Consider the following 14,967-nt stretch of genomic DNA (forward strand, 5'->3'; position numbering starts at 1 on the left):
ATAAGTCAATAAATGATCTTCTAGAGATTAACAGCAAATTCGCCGGCTATCAAGAAATTCTAGCGTTAATATTAACGTTAAAACAATATGTGATTGTGTCATGTCACATTTCCTCAAGTAAAAACTTGTTGCCAAATTCAATACCTAGAAATTTTAAATATCTGTACCGTATGGTTCAACAGTAACTCTGATTGCTTTACGATTGCAGCTCGTTATTGCGCAGTTTAACATGAAAAATCTATGACTAAGAGGTCTGGTCAAAATACAACATGAAAATTTTCATTTTCGATTTTTTTGCAATTACTATAATTTAGCCTCAGGTATGTTACTGAGCTCATTACATCGAAATTGACGTCGATTGACGCAAACTCGAAAAGCTCAAAATATTTAAAAAATCTATTTTTTTCAAGGTTATTCTTAAAAAAAATACTAACAAGTAATCAAAATACTTACAACAGATGAACCTAATTTTTGCTGAACAAATTTTTTTGAACTTGTCACAGTTGTCATAAATATTAGAAATTTTTGGAATTTTATTCAGTAAACACTCTTGTTTTAAAGATTCTTCTGTTCTCCTTTTACGATATTCTGCACCACTTAGTTTTTTTCGGTACCCACTCATTGTAATTGTAAATAAAATGATTAAATTCAGACAAACCGAACAACTTAGTTAAAAAAGAGTCTAACTCAAAATAATATCTAATTTAAATCTTTAATGGTACTGAACACAATAATAAAATTATAAGACTTTTTACTTAAACGACTATCGTAAGACTGAAATAATTGCTGCGTTTTGTTTATAGTTCGATCTTAGATTTATACATTTGTCATTATTTGATTTCAGCCACTTAACCCCGTGCTCTCCAACCTGTGGTTCACGCACCCTTAGCGGGTGCGTGCGTGCGGTTTTTCCAAGAGTGACGTACTGTTTCGTAAATAATATTTTCGAAAATAAAACATTTTTTTTTCAAATTCTAACCATTTTTGCGATGAGCACCCCAATCTAATAAAAAAATGCGCCCTATTTTATTTTTCTTTAACTGATATTATCAGACTACAAATTAATATGCAATATTATGTAAAAATATACATAAAAATTCATGACTCTTTCAATTTTTATGTATATTTTTACATAATATTGCATATTAATTTGTAGTTTGATAATATCAGTTAAATGTTTGAATATTTATGAAATGAAATTGTTAGAAAAATAAAAGAGGGCGCAATTTTTCTTTATTAGATTGGGGTGCGCATCGCAAAAATGGTTTGAAACCACTGACTTGAACACGAACAAACACAGTTAGCGGGCGAACCCGAGCACTGCTCGCTAAAGTTATTGTTTTTAGGCGATAAAGATCGACTACAATGGTTCTTTATTGGGATATGTTTAGCTTAGATATGATAAGAGCAGATGAATTATCAATCGTTGCGGTAATAAATTAAATTTGAACGACATTTGAGATCACGAATAAACACTTAAAAAGTCTTTCTGGATAGCCATCAAGAGACATGTTATTTTTATACGATGTCTGTGTTATTTTTATTAATCAATGATTACACTCGAGCATTACGACTTATATTCTATTCTATATAACACTATCTGTAAATTTATAAAAAAAATCTGGATTAATCCCTAAAATAAATTATCGAGACATCTTATCGGGTTTAAATTTTTTTTGACATTCTGAAAAATTTGCCGCCCCCCAAATTCTGCCGCCCTAGGCCCGGGCCTCACGGGCCTATGGGGTAATCCAGCACTGTGTATTATGACGTAAAGTAAACGTTACATGCACACATTTATCTTCATTAAAATTTATTTTCCATTTTTCCAACCATTTTTGTAGTATATTTAAATATCTTTGAGTTTGTTCAGATGCTTTAGAGGCGTTTTGATTCCTGATGAGTATTGAAGTGTCGTCGGCAAAAGTGGCTAATGTTGAATTTTCTAAAATCGGTCTCTAGTAAAAAGAATATATAGAAAGGGGGCAAGAATACTTCCTTGAGGTACTCCGGATTGAATCTTAAAAAAATTGTGAAATTTCAGTATTCACTCTCGTTTGAAAAGTTCGGTTTTCTAAATACGACTTTAATATTGGATAGAAAATTTCTGGTAAGTATTGCTTAATCTTGAAAAGTAAACCACGATGCCATACTTTGTCAAAGGCTTGTTTTATATCTAGAAAGATTCCGCTGCAATACTCTTTATTTTCAAATGTTTCATTGATAATTTGAACTAACCTATGAACCTGCTGAATGGTGCTGAGTGCCTGTTTCGAAATCCAAATTGATGTGTTGGAATCCAATGTTCAGATGGTACTGCAGTATTTATTCGGTTAAGTATAATCTTTTCTAAGAGTTTGGAAAGTATTGGCAATAAACTAATTGGTCTGTAAGAGGACACAATGCACAAGTCTTTCCCTGGTTTTGGTATCATTATAATTTGTGCTGCTTTGAAGCAGCGCGGCCAGTATCCTATTCTGATGATGGCGTTGAATATGAATGTTAGAAGCAAAGTTGTTTTACCTGGTAATTCTTTCATAATTCTACCAGTAATTAAGTCATATCCTGCTGACTTTTTAGGGTTGAGTATTTGGATTTGATGATGAACTTCTTTTGGTTTGATGTGTTTTATTGGTTGCAAAGGTCCTATTTGTCCTAATGTATTTTCAATGTCTTGATTAGGAGTATTATCAAATGGCTGGAATACGCATTCAAGATATTTTGCAAAAAGTTGGGCTTTCTCTGCATCGCTTTTGGCCCATGGATCATCTATACTCTTTCTAATTGGCGACGCAGGTATTTTAGGTTTCTTTGAGTTTCTAATAGGCTTCCATATTGATTGATCTGTTCTTGATAGTTGTTTTATATATGTTTCAAATTCCTGATCATCTGATTTTGTTTAATTTATATTTAAGCTCTCTGCATAATTTGTTATATTTGTTTTTATCTTCAGGTCTATGATAACGCTGCCATATTGCTCTAGCATGTATTTTACTTTGTATTAGGACTTTGACTTCAAGCGATACCTCAGACTTTACATTTATTTGTGGTATATCTGGAGTAGCTTTTTGTGCTGATGTTTGGATATTCTTTATTAATGTTTCTGCTGCTGCCTCGATTTCGGCTTCATCCCTGAGTGCAACTTTAAGGTTTGTTTTTTCAATTAGGTCAACTCGAAATTTATCCCAATTTGTATACTTGTTATGTAGTTGAATATGTTTACTTTTGGGAATAGTTGAGACTCAAACAGTTAACACAAAAGGGGAGTGATCCGATGATAAGTCGTAGTATGATTTGATATCTGTAAATTTGTCATTAATTTGATTGTATATGAAAAAGTCTAAAAGATCTGGTATTTTATGGGGATCACTTGGCCAATATGTAGGAGATCCGGATGATAAAATGCCAAAGTTGTTGCTGTCTATTGCTTTCAAAAGTTCTTTACCTTTTGCTGTAGTAAGTCTTGAGCCCCATCTAGTATGCTTGCAATTATAATCACCACCGACTATAAATCTCTTACCCAATATCTTAAAGAACTCTTCAAATTCATTCTGTTTTATAATATATCAAATCAAAATATATATTACAAATTTTATAAGAACAATAATCAATCACTAATTCAATTTTTACAAAGATAACACTGTATATTATCTTGATCTGATATTTTGTCAAAATATTCATCAACAGATTTGGAATAAGCTAGGGCGGGGCACAAAGGTCCAATTTGAGCTTAAGCAATTATATTGCAAAAACCAAACGAATTATATTGCAACAAATAACATTATATGTTCTAATTATACCATTTGCACTAATTCAATACAAATCATAGTACGAATTATAGTGCAAATGGTACGTCCTGCAGAGCTCTCTAAACATGATACTGTGAAAATTATTATTATACAGGTTTTTTTTAGTGCATTTTGTTAGATAGTGATTTTTTGTTTGTAATTTTGTACTAAGACTCATTGTTTTTAGTATTTGTTGTCATTGTAAACATAGTAAAGATGTACATACTCAAATTCTACGATTGTAGTACAAACGGTGCGACCTGCAGAGCTCCCTAAACATGACACTATTATACCTATTGTATATGAAGGGTTTTAGTATTTTCTTAGAAAAATATTTTTTTCTTGGGATTTTGTTAGAAGTCTCATCGATTTTAGTATTTGTTGTCAAAGTAGACATTTTAAAGAATGCCATACTTAAATTACAGCACTGCAGTACAAACGGTGCGTCCTGTAGAGCTCCCTAACACTGTCATATTTATTAAACATATTTTGTTAGTCTAACAAAATATGTTAGAAAATTATTTTTTTGCTTTTAATTTTGTTAAAAGACTCATCGCTTTTAGTATTTGTCGCCATATTAGACACATTGAAAAATATCTTGTACCAATTACAAGTTCGTAATGCAAACGGTACGTCCTGAGCAACTCGTTAAAAGTGATTCTTAAAAATCGTTAAAAATTATTATACTGGTGTACTTTATTGATAAAAGTTTTATTATATCGATATTTTGTTTGAACGGTTATCGATTTTAGTATTTGTTATCATAGTAGACATACTGAAGTTAAATATATCCTAATTACGGATTAGCTGGACAAACAATGTACACTGAGGACCTTTTCCAAACAAGAACATACACCTTATTTTAATGTACAATTCTAGCATTATTGCAAGACAGTTTTTTGATCAATTATAAATAAATAAAAAAATTCTTAGAAGGTGTATTGATTTTAGTATTTGTTATCATAGTAGACACACTATAGTATATTATGAAACATTTTCAGGTCTTAACTATAAATAGTTAAATTTAGTATAAATTGATTTGATTTGTTACGTGTACTCTGTTCACAAAGTAATTAATGTTTTAATTTCTTTCAAGAAAACTCATTAATTTTAGTATTTGTGATCATAGTATATGCATTGACAATTAACTTACTCAAATTACAATATTCTAGTACAAATAGTGTAATTATAATATATTATTGAAAGTTGCAAACAATTATAGTAAATTGTGTAAGAAACGACGGAATAACATTGTTTTCGAAAATTATTTTTATTTATTACATTTTGTTACGGTACATATCATTTTTAGTATTTTTTATCATAGTATATGCATTGGAGAGTAACTTACTCAAATTACTGCATTCTACTATAAATAGTGTAATTTTAAAAATTAATCAAACCACTAATTATTTCCTATACGTATATAATGTATTTGTGTAGTTTGTTCAAGGATTTATTAATATTTTAAATTTTTTCAAGAAGACTCAGCAATTTGAATATCTGTGATCATAGTATATGCATTGAAGATCTACATATTCAAATTACAGTATTCTAGTACAAACAGTGCAATTTTAAAAATTTATCAAAAACCGTTTCAACATCTCAAAAAAATCATCTAAAAAATATCTACAATTACAAAATAAATTAAAAACGACAGAAACTTGCCAATAGGTACAAACATTTTTATCTGGTATCATAGTATAGGCATTGGAGAGTAACATACTCAAATTCCAGCATTCTAGTATAATTAGCAACATTTTGAAAAATCATCAAATTTTAACATGTCTTATAGAAGTGCACAATGTAATTTGTGTAGTTTATTCAAGAAATTGTTAATATTTCAAAATTTTCCAAAAACATTTATCAATTTTAGTATTTGCTATCATAGCATATGCATTGGAGAGTAACATACTTAAATTCCAGCATTCTAGCTATGCTGGGTTGAAACACTCTCCACCGTATTAAGGGATGGGGCTAATGAATTTATCGGATACCGAAGGGCCGAAGGGCACGAATGGCCAAACGCCAAAGGTGGACGACTAATATATGGGCAATGGACACATCTATCATTAGACAAACATGTGCATGTAGGAAAGTTTGTGTTTGGTTGCGATTTTGGGGTATACCGAGTTGCTTTAGAGCATTGGGGTAAAAGACAATTTTATAGATTGTTTAATTGTGCATAAGTTTGTCATACACATCATTCATACTAAACGAATGGTTTAGAAGTTACATGAGTTGCAACAAAAAAAGTGCACGGGGTATACTCGATTCCAAAGCAAGATATCATCGTGCGCTGTATGTGTGAAGTCTTAGAAAACTTGAAGTTTGTATGGAAACTAGTGTAGAAACGAATGGTTTAATACTTACGCAACATATTCCAAACAAATGCACTTTTAACGTGCTGACTGCAATTTTCACACAAATTTAATTTTTAAAAAATATTTGAAAGCAAACTAAAACCGGAAAAAGGACTCTACTGACGAACAAACCGTACCTGTACTTGTTAAAAATACTATCACACTGTTATCAACAAAAGGACTCTACTGACGAGCAAATTAAACTCGTGACAAATCATACACAAAAAAATCGAGTGTTGGTTTTGATTTAGATTTTAAAGTATACCGAGTTGCTATAGGTCATTGAGGTGTTAGACAAAATTGTTTATTGTTTAATTACGAACAAATTTGTCTTGCACATCATTCATACTAATCAAATGGTTTTGGAGTTATGACTCAAAAAGTAAATAAATGCACTTTTATAACGCTTCAATCAAAAGTTTGTTTTTAATTGCGTTTTAGAGTATACTGAGTTGCTCTAGGGCTTTATAATGTTAGACAATATTATAGATAATTTAATTCTGAATAAATTTCTCATACACATCATTCATACTAATCGAATGCTTCAAAAGTTACAGAATTTATAATGAAACAATGCACGTTTGTAAACTGCATTTACAATAGAAACTAGGCAAGAATAAGCTTGGTATAAAATAATTTCACTTTGGTAAATTTCTATGGCGTTTTTAGAATATACATAGTTGCTGTAGGTATCTATAATGTTAGAGAATATTATAGGCAATTTAATTCTGAACATATTTCTCATACACATCATTCATACAAATCGAATGGTTTAGAAGTTACACAGGATTTAGTAAACAAATGCACAATTTATAAGCAATATAATAAAACAGTGCACGATTTGCACTACACGATTTGCACTACACATTTTATGTCAGATTTTTTTAATTTACAATAATATTTTAGGTATAACATCACAATAACTTTATAACAATAAATCGTTATAACAATAACAAATTACAACCCCAAATAAAAAATATTTTGGGCATAATAATTTTGTTCATTTATATTGAACCATAGCTTATATTTTTTTATAACGAGTTTGCAATGTAGTTGCAGAAAAAAATATTTAATATTTTCATCTTTATGCAAAATGTATAGTGGTAAATAATTTTAACATTTAAAACAGTAGCTTAAGTATCTTTTACATAAATTACAACTTTTTACAATAAATACTTTTCAGCAAAAAATTAGTCAAAGTCACGTTTCAATTTTACATTAAAAACATAGAGGAACAAAATGATATTGCTTACGTAAATAATGTATATTAATTATTCTATTCAAATATTTTAATATTCAGTATTTTTTACATTTAAAAAAAGGTTTAAGATATAACATACCCAAAAAACAACCCTCTACAATAAACAGTTTGGAAATAATGATTTTTCAAAGTTCGTGTAGAAAAAGTTCGAAAAAGTGAAGTTGCCACATACACAGTAAATTTATTTTGTACATATATTTATTAAATCGTTTATAACTTTTGCATTTTTAGTTGTATATAAAAAGTATTTTTGGGATATTTATACTAAATTAAATACTAAACAATATCGTCTAACATCATAAGTCCTTACAGCAACTCGGTATACTCGTAAATTGCAATACAAAGTGACAAACTTAAACGACATTAATGCAACAATATATAATAATAAGGAATGTTGAAAAATGATGTTTACTCTTTTGATCACTCGTAACTACTAAACTATTTGTTTGGTATAAATAGTATTTATGGCAAATTTGTGCAAAATTAAATACTGCATAATATTGTCTAACATTGTAAGGTCCTACAGCAACTTGGTGTACCCTTAATATGTTTCATCCAATTTTGATTGGATTTGTATGTAATGTACTTTGCATTAGCTTCTACAATGTATTTGGGTACTTTCTTCAAATTATTATTAATATTGTAAAATTTTCCAAGAATACTCATCAATTTTAGTAATTGCCTTCATAGTATATGCATTGGAGAGTAACTTACTCAAATTTCAGCACTCTAGTACAAAAAGTATAATTTTAAAAATTCATCAGACTTTAAAAATGTTTTATTCAAGTGCTTAAAGTAAATTGGGTATTTAGTTAAAAAAATTGTTATTATTTCAAAAGTTTCCAAGAAAAGTCATCTATTTTAATATTTGTAATCATAGTATATGCATTGACAAGTAACATACTCAAATTACAACATTATAGTACAAAAAGTGTAATTTTAAAAAATAATCAAACTATAAACTATTTTATTCACATATATTTTGAAGAATGAAATACTTGGGGTACTTTGTTCATAAAATTGTAAATATTCCAAAATTTTCTAAGAACACTCATTAAATTTAGTATTTGCCATCATAGTATATGCATTGAAGAGTAACATACTCAAATTACAATATTCTCGTACCAGAAGTGTAATTTTAAAAATTAATCAAACTACAATATGTTTTCTTTACGTATAATATATTTTGGATTCTTTGTTCCAAAAATTGTTAATATTTCAAAATTTTCAAAGAAAATTCATCAATTTTAGTATTTGTCATCATAGTATATGCATTGGAGAGTAACATACTCAAATTACAGCATTCTAGCTCTTACAGTATAATTTTAAAAAAATGCTAAATTTAAATTAAAACACATAATAAATCACACTTAATAAATAATTTGACGCTAAATATTTTTTTGATGAAAAATTATTTAACAATTTTAAAAATAGATATCTAAACTAATAGTTTAAATATTAAAAATCTAAGTACAATGACATTTGTAATTAAATCAGTTCAACAATTCAATTTGTTGAATTTACTTCAAACTAGATTTATTAACATTTTTGTGAAAATTTTGACACCGAACACTATTTTAAAATCATACCAAATATTTTGAGAAATCATATTATACATCGTAATTACACCTTTTGTTGTTTATTATAATATTTATTAACAATTTCATATATTAAAAACAATTTGAATTTGAATTTGAATTCAGTTTTGACAGTTGAACAAACATGGCCGCTGTGTGCCGTGAAGTTACTTCATGTTTCACACGTAAACGTTTTTCCTAAATATATTAAATTTACTTTATTTAAACTATAAAACCGATTTTCATATTAACTATTAAGTCTTATTAAATCTATAATTAGTAATTAAATTCATTGCAATTAATATTAAACTTGATTTATTATATTTTGCATATGTTTCGCACATTTAGACAACTTCACATTTGGCCGCCATTTTATGTGCAGTTAATTTCACACGTAATCGTTTTTCCTAAATATATTAAATTTGCCTTATGTAAACCATAAAACCGATTTAATAATAACTACTAAATATCAAAAACTTAGTTTTATTCATTAAATTCATTGCAATTAGTATTAAAATTGATTTATAATAACATTTTGACACAATTTGATAACTTCACATTTAACTCAAAATGGCCGCCATGTTACGTGCAGTTAATTTCACACAAGAACATTTTAGTTTGATATTAAATTTGTAAATCTTAAACATTTAAAACAAAGTTTAATAATAACTGTTTATAATTAAAATTTGATTTTTAAAATTTGATATTTAATATTTAAAATAATGTTGAAATAATAAATTTCCTCAAATAAAATAGTTTTACAGCTAAAACCAATAAATACATCTTTACCAGAATTTTTTTTTTTTTTTTTTTTTTTTTTTAACTCATTTTATTTAGCAATCAGAAATACATTAAGATTCCTATGAGCTAAAATGACAATGTAAGAGCGAAGCCTAAGAAGAGCTCCAATGAGATCTTCTCAGTTTTACAATTGCTATAATAATATTATATTAGACCTAATCTAAGACTAAGTCTAAAGGCCATTGTCGTTTCAATCTTCTTATACCATAAGGTTTAGTAATTTCAACTATAGAGGGGTTCGAATGTGAGTCCAGTTTGCGTTTGTATTTTTCATTGATTCTTGGAAAGTTAAATGCACCGTTTTCATCTTGAGGTCGCTGTGAATGGTTTCATTTGTTACGTACCATGGAGAATTAAGAATTTTACCAGAAAATGCAATAAAATTTAAAAGAAACAAAATAGAGTTTTGGATTTGTGCCAAAAAATACTTTTGAACGGTTATAAAATAGTAATAAATATTATTTTATTTATATAACTTATTACAACATTAACTAATAGACGCAAAAAAAACTTATGTGTAAAAAGAAGTATTGGTTTAAGTCGTGCACTGAAGGTTTTTATATCTAAAAGTACAAATTGTTTTTTATAAGTAAAATGAAAGTGTGTAGTTAAAAAAATTAATATAAAATATTTCTAGACGTTTTTTACAAGTTTTGTATTTTTTGTGTTTAAAGGAATGTTTAAGGTATCACATACTTAAATTACAAATTTTTATAGCAATTAGTTTTTTTAACTTCCCGAAGGAGAAGTTTATGTTTTCATAAAAAAATCCGAATCGCTAATTTTATGTTTTCTCGACGTTTCGAGCCATTCTGAATCGAATGAGACCAAATTTGGAAAAAGTATGTGTGTGTGTGTGTGTGTATGTGTGTGTGAACAGATTTTTTGCCGTAAATCGACGTTTTCTCCAAAACGGTTGGACCGATTTCAAAAATTTAAAAGCCATTTCATGTATCTCGATGAGGACTATCGTCTCTGAGTTTTGTGCGGCGATCGGCCGGGCCGTTTCTTTGTAAATTGCAGAAAAGTGAAAAAATTTTCGTCCACGTTTTAGCCCGCAATTCTGAATCGATTCTGAAAATTCAAAAACCGTTCAATAGATATTGGTTGGGAATCGTGCTGATTAGTTTTTGGTAAAGATCGGCCGGACCGTTTTCTTGTAATAAAGTTTTTAAAAAAAAAAATTTGACGATTTTTATGATTATTTTTTTGACGAAAGATACCATAGTTTTCTAGGTCATACTAAAATATTACGGCCCTACGACAACTGGTTCAGCTTTAAAAATTCGTCAAAGTTTGCAAAAATCAGTATGGTCTTTTTGGCATTTGTCAAAATTAGACTTTTGATCGACGTTTTCTCAAAAACGCCTGAACCGATTTTAGAAATTTAAAAGCCATTTGATGTATTTCGGTGAGGACTATCGTTTGTCAGTTTTGTGCAACGATCTGCCAAGCCGTTTCTTCGTAATTTGAAAAAAAGTGTTGAACTTTTCGTCCACATTTAAGCTCATCCTACCGAACCGATTTTAAAAAATCAAAAACTGTTCGAAAGATATTAGTTGGGAATGATGCTGATTAATTTTAGGTGAAAATCTACCGAGCCGTTTTCTTTTCTTGTAATTAAAAAAAATTTAAGCCGTTTTTCATGGAACTTTTTTTGGCGAAATACATCATGGTCTTATAGAACTTACTGTAATATTACGGCCTTACAACAAGTAGTTTAATTTTAAAAATTCGCCAAACTTTGCTAAAATTATTATCGTTTTTTTTAAAGTAGGATTGATGAAGTATATTATTTACACATTTTTTTGATCAAGTCGATTATTTACACATATCGGGAAGTTCATGTAATTTGCCTCAAGGCTAAATACCAAACCAACTAGTTTATATAAATTTTCAAAGACACTTTATAATTGCAAAAATTTTTACCAGGAATTTCACAAGTAGATGTTTGAAAAAATATTTTTTATTTAATTTTTTGTATGATATATAAAGGTTTTAATATTTTTATAATTTAAAGGAGTGTTTAAGGTATCATATACTTCATTTACATTTTTTTAAAACAATTGATTATTATACTAATTAATTTTGAAAGACACTTAGTAATTGCAAGAGTCCATTTTCAAATATTTTACATATAAGTAGTTGTATGAAAAAATATTTTTTATTTAGATTTAAATTTTTGAGGATTTATAGCTGGTTTAGGAAATAATTTATAATAATTATTCTGTGTGAATATTTGTATGTTTAGTATTTTTTGCAGTTAAAGGAATGTTTGAGATATAACATACCCAAATTACAACTTTCTAGAATAAATACTTTGGACGTACTGATTTTTCAAAACTTACCAAAATAATCTCAAAAAAAAAATCTTGGATGTATTAAGTTTATTTGGATCGCAAAATATTAAGTTTTGGGTATAATTATGAAAGTATAGTATTTTTTATGCATGAAGGGATGATTAAGGTAACACATACTCAAACTACAACCTTATAGAATGAATAGTTTGGACGTACTGATTTTTAAAAACTTACCAAAATAATCTCAAAAATAACTTTTCTAAGTGTTTGTTGTAACAAATTAAATTGATTAATAAAATTAATTAACTTTATAGGTAAGAAATTACATATATATATATATATATATATATATATATATAAATGTAATTATTTATAGTAAAAATGTAGTTTTTACTCCACTGGTTTTAATTATATTATTAGTTTTATTTTAATAAATTATAGTATTTATAGTTAAGACTTGAAACTTAGTCATATTATACTATAATATGTGTAGTATGACTACAAGTACTAATTTCAATAAGTTTTCTTTGTAAGTTTTGTATTATAATTAATATTTTGAATAAATGTTCCAACATTTTTGGCTTTGGTTTGATGAAATTAAAATATCAGTATGGGGTTTAATGATTTTTCATAAATATACTATTTATAGTTAAGACTTAAAACTTGGTAATAATATACACTATATATATACTATGACTACAAATTCTAAAATCCAGGATTACTTACATAAATTTTGAATAAAAAAATATATTTTGAATAAGTGTCACTAAATTTTTGGTGTGTATACAATATATTATTATGAATTTTGAGAATTTTTATAAATTGTACTATTTATAGTTAAGACTTAAAATTTTGCCATATTATTCTTTAATATGTCTACTATGACAACAAATACTAAAATCAATACATTTTCTAAGAAATTATTCGTTAATTTACAATTGACCAAAAAAATGTCTTGCAATAATACTAGAGTTGTTGTATAAAACAAACTAGCATGCCGTTTATAAAAAACGGTCCTCAGTGTGCATTATTTATCCAGCAAAATTGTAAATTTGATATATTTAACTTCAATATGTCTACTTTGACTACAAATACTTGAAATTTTAACTATTTAGGAACTTTTAAATTTAACATAATTTAAAATGATTTAAAAATACTATATGAACTATTTTTGAAAGAATTATATTAACTATTTTCAAAAAATTGTATTAACTAATTTTTAAAAAAATATTAACTATTTTTTAGAAAAATATATTAACTATTTTGTTTTAAATTATATTCACTATGTTTAAAAAAATTATATCAACTCCTTTTAAAAAAATTGTATTAACTACTTTTAATAAAAGTTATATAAACTAATTTAAGAAATTGTATTAACTATTTTCCAAGAAAATTTTATTTGAATTTTAAGAAAATTCCAATAACTATTTTAAAAAAAATGTATTAACTATTTTTTAAGAAAATATATGATCTATTTTTTTAAAAATAATATTTACTATTTTTCAAAGAAATTATATCAACTATTCTGTTTTAAATTATATTAACTGTTTTTTGAAGAAATTATATCGACTATTTTTTTTAGAAATTGTATAAACTATTTCTGAAAATTATTTTTAAATATTTATATTAACTTTTTCTAGTAATTATTTTAACTATTTTTTGAAAAAATCATTTCAATTATATTTAAGAAATTGCATTAACTATTTTTCAAAATATTAATTATTGTTCAAAATATTAACTACTTTCCAATATTTATATTATAGTCACTAATTTTTTTAAAAAAATTATATTAACTAATTTTAAAAACACTGTCACTGTTTGTTTTGTCTTAATAAAAGTGTATTAACTATTTTAAAAATTGCATATTTTCATGTCGACTAAGTTTAAGCTTTTCTGTTTTCCCAATAAAAAAATATTAAGTATTTTTTAAAAGATTTTTCCTATTTCAAAAATTAAATATTAATAATTTTTTTAAAAAAATCACAGTTAACTAATTTTTTAAATGATTTTAACTATTTTTATTCGTAATTATTAATAAATATTAGTATAATTTATTTTACGCGTATTTATTACTAAAAATCTATATTAACTATTTAAAAAAAAGTATTAACCATTATCAAGTAATTGTATTAACTATTTTTCAAATTTAAATGAACTATTTTATAAAATTACATTCACAATTTTCAGTAAAATATTTAAAACCAATATTTCAAAATTTTACTATATACTATTTTAAAAAATAGTTGTATTAACTATTTTTAAAAATAAATATTCACTATTTTTAAAATAATTGTAACTATTCCTTTCTCGTAATTATTAGTAAACATGAGTAAAATTTATTTTATGTGTATTTATTACTAAATCGATAGTAACTATTTGAAATAGTAAGTAAAAATCGATATTAACTATTTGAAAAAATGTATTAAAAAGTTAATATAATCTCTTCAAAAATAGTAATATAAATATAAATATTTAAAAATAGTTAATAAGTAATTTTTAGTTGTGAACTATTTTAACAAAAACTTTTTTTTAACTATTTTGTTTTCTAAGTTAGTTTAATAAAAAAAATTATGGTTTATATTATTAATTTAAGTTTAATCATTGTAAAAACAATGATTATACTATTTTATAGTATAGTAAACTATTTTGTGGATAAATTTAGTTCAATTTTATAATTTTATGAATAAACTATTTCGATATTTTTAACTCAAAACAAAAAAAAAAAATTGTCGGGTTATGAACTATTTTTAGTTATAAACTATTTTACCTATCACTACTAAAGTATATTTGCACTAACTGCTTTAACTATAAATTAGTTTAATAAACTTTCATTATTTTAACTATATAAATTAGTTTAGTAAATATAAAAAATCAAATTTA

The sequence above is a fragment of the Ctenocephalides felis genome, unplaced genomic scaffold (genome assembly GCF_003426905.1).
Source record: "Ctenocephalides felis isolate EL2017-DRISC unplaced genomic scaffold, ASM342690v1 CF-g0.4_SCAFFOLD_02284, whole genome shotgun sequence".
NCBI classification, from domain to species: domain Eukaryota; kingdom Metazoa; phylum Arthropoda; class Insecta; order Siphonaptera; family Pulicidae; genus Ctenocephalides; species Ctenocephalides felis.